Below are 9006 nucleotides of genomic sequence, written 5' to 3' on the forward strand. Positions count from 1 at the left end.
TTTTTACAGAGAGGAAGGGAGAGAGATAGACAGAGTTAGAAACATCGACGAGAGAGAAACATCGATCAGCTGCCTCCTGCACATCTCCTATTGGGGATGTGCCCACAACCCAGGCACATGCCCCCGACCGGAATCGAACCTGGGACCCTTCAGTCCGCAGGCCGACACTCTATCCACTGAGCCAAACCGGTTTCGGCGGCATCTAGGTTCTTAATTAAAAATCTGAAGGGTGTCTGGAGCCAGGCTTTGATGGAATTCGGTGGAGTGTAAAGAAGTCGAGGTATGTGAGGATACTGGGTCTGAGAAAGAGGCTGAACATGGCTAGGGAAGGCTGAAAGTAGGAAATAAATGGAATTCCAGTGGGACGGGCAGGGGGAAAATGAGAGAACTGAGTAGCTAGGCAAATTGTGTCCTGAGCTATGAAATTCCCCACAGTGGGCACTGGGACTTTTCCTTCAGATAGCTGAAGGGCTTTTGACTGGTATTGTTTTTCACCGCAGTTTTTGTTCTTAAGGAAAATAGATCTCATCTTTAATCTTCCAGGAAATTGGTTGACCAAGTGGATACATTTTAAGGTATTTTGAAATTTTAATTTATTTTGAGTTTCGAGTGTTTTTTATTTTTTCCTCATGTGCCTGCCTGCAGTGTTCAAGAGACCTTTCCAACAATATTATCTAAACCTTACTTGATATTACATGCTTTTTGTTTTTAATCTTTATTTATTATTATTTTTGACTAGGAAATACATGAATAAAAATGATGTGAAAACCATGACTTGAGTAATCTTGCTCCCTCCCCAGCTACTTACCCTGCTTCCTGCTCCCACCTAGGGAACTACAGTCATTAGTTTCACGTGACTCCTTCCAGTGTCTCTTAATGCAAATTAAGTGCATATCAATATAGTCTTTATCTTCTTCTTTCTTATTCAAGCACCACAGTTTCTTTTCCCAGTTCTCCAGAGAAGAGCCCTTGAATTGCTTCAGATCTTTTGCTCTTGCAAACAGTGCTGCACACACTCCGGTTTTATATTTGCTGGTGTAGCTGTGAGGTGCACTGCAGATCTCCCCAGAGGTGGCATATAGTAATTTTGTAATATCTGTAATATTCCCCCTGGGAAACATACTTGTAATTTTAATAGACGTTGCCTAATTGACCTCCTCACAGTTATCTGTTGCACACCTGTGAGCACCAATGAGCCTGCTAGTGTCCACAGCCTCCCAACACAATATCTTGTCACCTTTGCCAGCCTGAGAGGTGAGGCATTGTCTCAGTGTAGCTTTAACTTGTATGCCTCTTGCTATGATTAGAGTTGAGCATCTTTCCATGTGATTAAGAGCAATTTATATTTCCTTATTCTGTCATTCGTGCATTTATGTCCTTTGCCTATTTTTCAATTACTTAAAAATCTTTTTGTTTTAGAATACCCTGGACATTTATTGATCAACTATTTACTATCAACTACTATTAGCAAGATCTGTGAAGGCACTGACCAGGCAGAATTGAACAGGATGCTGCCTTGCCTTCCAGAAGCTCACAACCTAATGGAGGAGCCTATCTATCTATCTATCTATCTATCTATCTATCTATCTATCTATCATCTGTCTATTATCTATCTATCTATCTATCTATCTGTCTATCTATCTATCTATCATCTATCTCTCTATCCATCCATTTATCTATCATCTACCTGTCTCTGTATACAAATATATAAAGAGAAACACAGTACAATGCCCAAGCATTATTATTATTTTAAAATATATTTTTATTGATTTCAGAGAGGAAAGGCAAGGGAGAGAGATAGAAACATCAATGATGAGTGAGATTCATCCATCAGTTGCCTCCTGCACTCCCCACACTGGGGATCTAGCCCACCCACAACCCAGCATGTGCCCTGATTGGGAATGGACCTGTGACCTCCTGGCACAGGAGCCACGCTGGATGGGCAATGCCCAAGCATTATGATAAAGGGGTGGGAAAGGGCCCAGTGAGGGGGTGAATGCCCCATGCAACTTGGTATGGGCTAGAGGTTAGAGTACACACTTTCTAGGATGACAGGGAGGTGAAGAACCATCAGGCTAAATAAACTGTGAGGCTCCTAGATCCTTGTTCCTTATGCTGCTCTCTGGCCCTCATCCCCAGCCCCTTCAGCACCAGTCACTTTGTGAGTGCTAAATACATGTTCCCTGAGTGCAGTAACCGAAGACCAGTCTGATGTAAGAGCCCTGTTGAGGTGTGAGAAGGCTGGCGTGGTAGTGTGGGGCAAGGTCATTGTCACTGGGCCAACTATGGCAGCATCTGCTTTTTCCCAATCCCTCCCCTCGCTGGCAGGCAGTGTCGGAACTTTCTTTCACTCTTCTCACTTTCAAGGAGCTGAGCCATCAAACTTGGTTCCAGTTTACCTTTTCTTTCTCATCCATTACTTCACAATAGCATCCTTGCTCCCTGCTCCCACCCCCCTTCCAACTCTCTCTCTCTCCAACCTCACAAAGAGAGATGCTTCATTAGTTTCCTAGGGCTACCTTAACACAGTACCACAAACTTGATGGCTTGAAACAACAGAAGTTTATTCTCTCACAGCTCTGGAGTCCAGAAGTCCAAAATCAAGATGTTGGCAGAGCTGTGTTCTCTCGAAGGCCCTAGGACAGCAGTTCTCAACCTGTGGGTCGAGACCCCTTTGGGGGTCAAATGACCCTTTCATAGGGGTCGCCTAAGACCATCGCTAAAAACATATATAATTTCATATTGTTTTTGTGATTAATCACTATGCTTTAATTATGTTCAATTTGTAACAATGCAAATACATCCTGCATATCAGATATTTACATTACGATTCATAACAGTAGCAAAATTACAGTTATGAAGTAGCAACGGAAATAATTATATGGTTGGGGGTCACCACAACATGAGGAACTGTGTTAAAGGGTCGCGGCATTAGGAAGGTTGAGAACCACTGCCCTAGGAGAAGGCCCTTCCTCACCTCGTCCTCATTTCCGGTGGTTGCCGGCAGTCCTTGGCATTCCGTGACCTGTGTCGGCATCACTCCAGTACCTGCCTCTGCCCCACATGGCTGTCTCCGTTCCTCTGTGCAGATTCTGTACACAAATCCCCCTTCCATTACAAGGAGACCAGTCATTGGATTAAGGTCCACGCTAATCCAGTACGTCCTCAGTTTAACTTTATTACATCTGCAAAGACCCTATTTCCAAATAAGGTCACCTTCACAGGTACTGCAGTCTTTAACATGTTTTTTTGGAGACAACTCAATGAGTCACACATGTCCTACAAGTGTGTCTCCCTTGACAGTGTTCAAAGTCACTCCTTGCGGAAAGCAGACTATAACCTCTGGTTAAGAATGCACACTTTGGTGCAGGTCTGAATTTGGTGCAAATCTAATTTCTGCCCCTGCCCCTTAGGATGTGACTTTGGAAAACTGACTTTCGCTGTCTTAGCTTCAGCTTCTACATCTGTAAAATGGGGAAAGTAGCCTACCTACCTACCTGATAGAGTGCACAGGACCTGACACATAGGACATCATAACAAACAATAGGCCTCATTGTCATGCAGGTGGATTATTCTCTTTCCTCCTCCACTTGCACGTGGTCACGTGGACGTGGAGCAGAGCCTGAATGTTCTATATACACAGCCTGCCCACATTATGCCCTCTGGACTGGAAGATGTCAAATCAACTCAAGATTTACCCACCAGACAAGCTGAGCTTTCCTTTCTCCAGGTCCCTCCCTGTCCCTCTCTTGTCTGTGTGCCAAGCCTAAAGTGGCACAGTGTGAACGCTAAGAAAACAAACTTTTGGGGATGGGGTGGGAGTGTGAGGTTAGATCACCCCAGTGGGACACACTGCACACAGGGCCCCTTTCTGCACCCCCCCACCCTCCCCCGCCTTTCTGTTTGTCTTGTGGGCAGGCGAATTCCCCACAGGGTGGGATAGATCTCCCCTGCCTTGGTTTTTTGCAGATTTGATGCTCTTTGATGCTGGTGTGGCTCTGAAGGAGCAGCTGGTAAAGACAAACCACCATTTGTTGCTGAAAAAAAAAAATAAAAAGAAAGAAAAAACCCCCAGTCTTTTATCTCGCTGTCCCTCTAAATTGCCAAAGGTCTTATTGTAGAGAGAGGGAACAAGTAGGGTTTTATCCTCCTGCCCCTGCCAGGCAGCCACGTGAACATCAAAGCTCTCAGGGCCCCGGAGGGGGCGGTAATGTGAGTAGAGACAAAACCAGGCCGGGCTCCACCAAGGAATGCCAGGGGCTCCCAGAGAGCTGGGCTCTTTTGATGGTGCTGGCTGGGCAGGAAGAGGAGGGGCTCACAGCCTTAGCAGGGTGAGGGGAGACCCCGCTGAGTCTGGAGTCAAGCTGACACCACTCTGTGCAGGGGGAACAGGATGTTCTCTTCACAATAAAAATGCCAGCTGTCTCTTTAAGAGGGAGGGTAGCATTGCAGGGCACAACAATAGGAACCAGTTTTGTTCTGTGCGTGTATCATGTGCCAGGATCTGTGATAAGTACTTTATGTCTGTAGTTTTATTTCATCCTCATCACACCTTATATTATAGTAATTTCTATCCCCTTCTATATGAGCCAACTAAGGCTTAAAGGGGTTAAGTGACTTGCCTAAGGTCACATAGAGACAGATTTAAACCCAGATCTGTCCAACACCAAAGTTCGCCCTTATCCACTATGCTCTATGGCCTCTTATGACACTTTAACAAACAAAAAACAAGAAGAAATTAGTCTTATTTTTTTTTCCTTCAGTGACCAATAATAAACACAGAAGAGGTAAGTGGTAATGGAGAGAGGATGGGTTTGGATTTTGAGTTGGATACAAGTTTCGTCTTATGGGTGACCCTGGATAGGTTACCTTGGATGCAAGTTATAAATTCTCTGAACCTCAGGTTTTCATCAGTAAAATGAGAATGTTCAAAGATATCTTATAGGGTACAGGATGCTTTTGGATGTAGAGAAGAGAAAACTCTCATTTGACTTGCTTCAGTACTTACTTCTCACATTCCAGGAAGTCTCAAGGAAGACCAGTTTTAGCCTCGGTTAGCTCAGTGGCTCAAAACTGCTATCAAGAAGCCAGGGATTTCCTTCTTTCTGTTCTGTCATATTTGGTGTGACCTATTTGGCCCTTAGTCAAGCTAGCTGTTCTCGTGACCACGGGATGGATGCCATGGTTCTGGCATCACGTGTAGACTCATAAAAAGAGTGTGTTTTCCCTCACATAGCTCCTTTTAAGAGCATGAGACCTTACTTTTGGAATCTCTTCCTCTGGCCCTTCCTCTCAGCCATGCCTGGTTAACCACTGGCAAGGGGACTAGGACGCCCTGGCAGTTCTGGAGCAGTCAGGATAAGGCCTCCTTCCCTGAGAAGTGGGGGAAAGGGGAACACTACTGCTCCAACACTGGAGTTCTTTTACCACCGAAAGAGGGGGTGACGGTTGGGTAGGCATTTAAAAAATGTCCTACAGAGTATCAAGTGCTCAGCACAGAGCCTGGCAGCTGCGAGGGCTGAAGGGTCCCAGGTTTGATTTGAGCCAAACTGGCTAGGGCTGGTGTTAAGTTTTACGAGTTCTTTATATATTTTGGAAATTGAATCTTTTGTTGGAGCTACTGTTTGCAACTATCATCTCCCATCTAGTTGGCTGCCTGTTTGTTTTGTTGTCCGTTTCTTTTGCTGTGCAGAAGCTCTTCAATTTGATATTGTCCCATTCATTTATTTTTACCTTAAGAATAGAGCTGCCATAGGACCCAACACCCCCACTCCTGGGTATATACCCGAAAAACTCAAAATCATTTATACACAAAGATATATGCACCCCTATGTTCATTACATCGTTATTCACGATGCCCAAGACATGGAGACAGCTGAAGTGCCCTGTGTCAGAGGACTGGATAAAGAAGATGGCGGCATGTATACACAATGGGATACTCCTCAGCCATGAGGAAGGATGAAATAGCATCATTTACAACAACGTGGATGGATCTTGATAACATTGTGCTAAGTGAAATAAGTCAGACAGAAAAAGCTAAGAACCATACAATTTCACTCATATGTGGGATATAAAACTGAAACTTATGAACACAAACAGCAGTGGTTGCTGGGGGTTACCGGGAGCTGGGGGGAGAAGGGAGTCCTAATATGAGGTGACAGGAGAAGACTTGACTTCGGGTGGTGGACACATGGTGCTATATACAGATTTTGTAACTTAGAAATCCACACATAAAACCTATACGTTCATGTTGACCAATGTCACCCCAATAAAATTTAATTAAAAAAATTTATTTTACTCATATGATACAAGGGAACTAGCCAGATGTTATAACTGGCTTACTAGTTTGCCACAGTTGCCATAGCAAAGTAACACAAACTGGGTGGCTTAATGACACAAATGTATTCTCTCACAGAACGGAGGCTGGAAGTCTGAGATCAGGGTGTTGGCAGGGTTTGTCCCTTCCGAGGGCTGAGGGAGGGTCTGCCCCATACCTTTCTCCAGGCTGCTGGGGGTTTGCTGACAGTGCTTGGCCGTCCTTAGTTTGTATTTGTGTTACCTCGATCTTTGTCTTCTCTCCCTGACCTCTTCACATGAGGCTCTCTTGGGTGCATGTCCATCTCTTTGTCCAAATTTAACTTAAAAAATATTTTTATTGATTTTAGAGAGGAAGGGAGAGGGAGTGAGAGATAGAAACATAAAGGATGAGAGAGAGAGAGAGAGAAAGAATCTTTGATTGGCTGCCTCCTGAACCCCCCACATTAGGATTGGCCTGCAACCTGGGCATGTGCCCTGACGGGGAATCAAACTGTGACCTCCTGGTTCATAGGTCGACACCCAACCACTGAGCCACACCAGCCGGGCTAAATTTCACCTTTTTTATATGGACACAATCATATTGGCCACCCCAATGACCTCATCTGCAAAAATCCTATTTCCAAGTAATGTTCCATTCACAGGTACTAGGAATTAGAACTTCAACATATCTTTTGGGGGGACACTATTCTACAATTGTTTCAAAGGGGAAAAAATCAAAACAGCACAGATTTATACAAGTAAATAAAATGTTGGGGTGAATTGCAAACGGACATAAAACTGTTTTTTCCAAAGGGCTAAGGATGGTTGGGAGAGCAGGATCAATTAAATCACTATCAGTTGCCTACAACATAATTTAAATACAATGCACAGGCTAGATTAGAATCTCACAGCCTGGGAGGGTATGCTATAGAGGGGTATGCATGGTTTTCCATCAAAACATAAAATATGTTTCTATACGACTGTTAGTCTATCCTGTGGATCAAGGGGACCCTAGAATCTGCAGTGCCTCAGGTGGCCCTGACATCTCACACTTGCAGCCACTCCCTTTTCTCGTCCTGCTTCCTGTAACATGGGGCGGGAGGTTGGCCCACATTTCCTCCGTGGGGCTGTTGGATGCCTGAGGCGGGCAGTGCGTCCCTGGATGGGGATGTGTGGGGTGCAGTACAGATGCTCTCTGCTCTTCCCTCCTTGGTTGCCTTGGGGAGACAGGAAACCAGGCCACTCCGCGGGGCGTTACTACAGCTAATGAGCTGCAACATCCAGAACGCCAAGAGCCGTTGCATGTATTGTGCTGACAATCTCCATTCCTCATACCTCAGCCTCCAAAATGCACAGGATCTACCTTCGTGGGGTTATTAGCTCCGTTTGTGGGGCCTGTTCAGATGCTTCTCACAGCCATATGGGTGTGGGAGGAAAGAGCCAACAGAGACAGAAACAGGTATTCAAAGTGTCTATATGTTCATAGGTGGGTGCAGCAACAGATCAATTTTTCTCTCTCTCTCCCTCTCCCCAAGCAGGAACTTCATAAGCAAGTTAAGAGATTGTTCAAGTGCTCACTTCAGCAGCACATACATTAAAATGGGAGTGATACAGAGAAGATTAGCATGGCCCCTGCGCAAGGATGACACGCAAATTCGTGAGCAATTCCATATTAATAGAAAAAAGAAAAAGAAATTGTACATACAGGGGCACAAGAAGGAAATCTCTTTCTCCTAGATAAAAATAACGTTGGGAAAGATAAATTTAAGAATTCTCTTCCCCATGATTCATATTCTCAGACATTCCTTGGCATTCTCACTATATATTTTCCCTTTTTTTTTACTGCATTTTTTTTTCCCCCAGAAAGAGAAAATCTTACTGGAGAAAATCAGGTCAAGCCTGAAAATGCTGAGTACCCAAGGCCAAGCTCAACAAGGCCGAGAAACTGCAGCAAGAAATGAACCCAGCGGTAACAAGGCAGCTCTCGTGGGCCGCAGCTCACAATAGGCAGGAAGGCGGTCGGCCGTTCTCCTTTCATCTTTTTGCTCCACTTTCTAATTTACCTTCACTTATTTAGCTCTTACTAGTTTCCTAAGCATCATTCTGACCAGAAGTCCCCAAGCAGATGTCCTTCCCTACTCAAGTCTCAATTGTAAGTTCTATTTCAACACCACAGGCCTCTCCAGGCAGAACCCTCCGCCTTTTTCTTTCCTGCTATTGACACTTCTATATCTTTGGGACCATGGCACGTCTGTATCTTAGGGACCATACAATCTTTCAAGACTTTGTCAACTCCCCTCACCTATCCCTTCTTTTCAAAATTTCCCCCTTAATTAAATGTTGACTGCATGGCAGGCAATTGGCTAAGCGCTTTACTGCATTATTATATCTTGCCGTCAAAGCAGCTCTGTGGGGCAGGTACAGTTATAATTCCCAGTCTACAATCAAGAAAACAAGGTTTAGGGAGGTCATAAGACCTTCCCAGGGGCCCATGGTGAAGTTGAAGAGTGAAGATTTGAACCCAGGCTTAACTGACTGAAAAGCCACTAAAATTTACTTGCTCGATCATGTGTCATGGGGAGAAACTTGTTATGAGATTGTAGCGAAATAATACTGAAATCAATATACTTTGGCAGCTACAAAACCTTTAAAGATACTTGAGCTGCTGGAAATGACTCAGGGTGGGGCATTCGAACTAGGTAAACTATG

Source organism: Myotis davidii, unplaced genomic scaffold, assembly GCF_000327345.1.
Source record: "Myotis davidii unplaced genomic scaffold, ASM32734v1 scaffold581, whole genome shotgun sequence".
NCBI lineage: Eukaryota > Metazoa > Chordata > Mammalia > Chiroptera > Vespertilionidae > Myotis > Myotis davidii.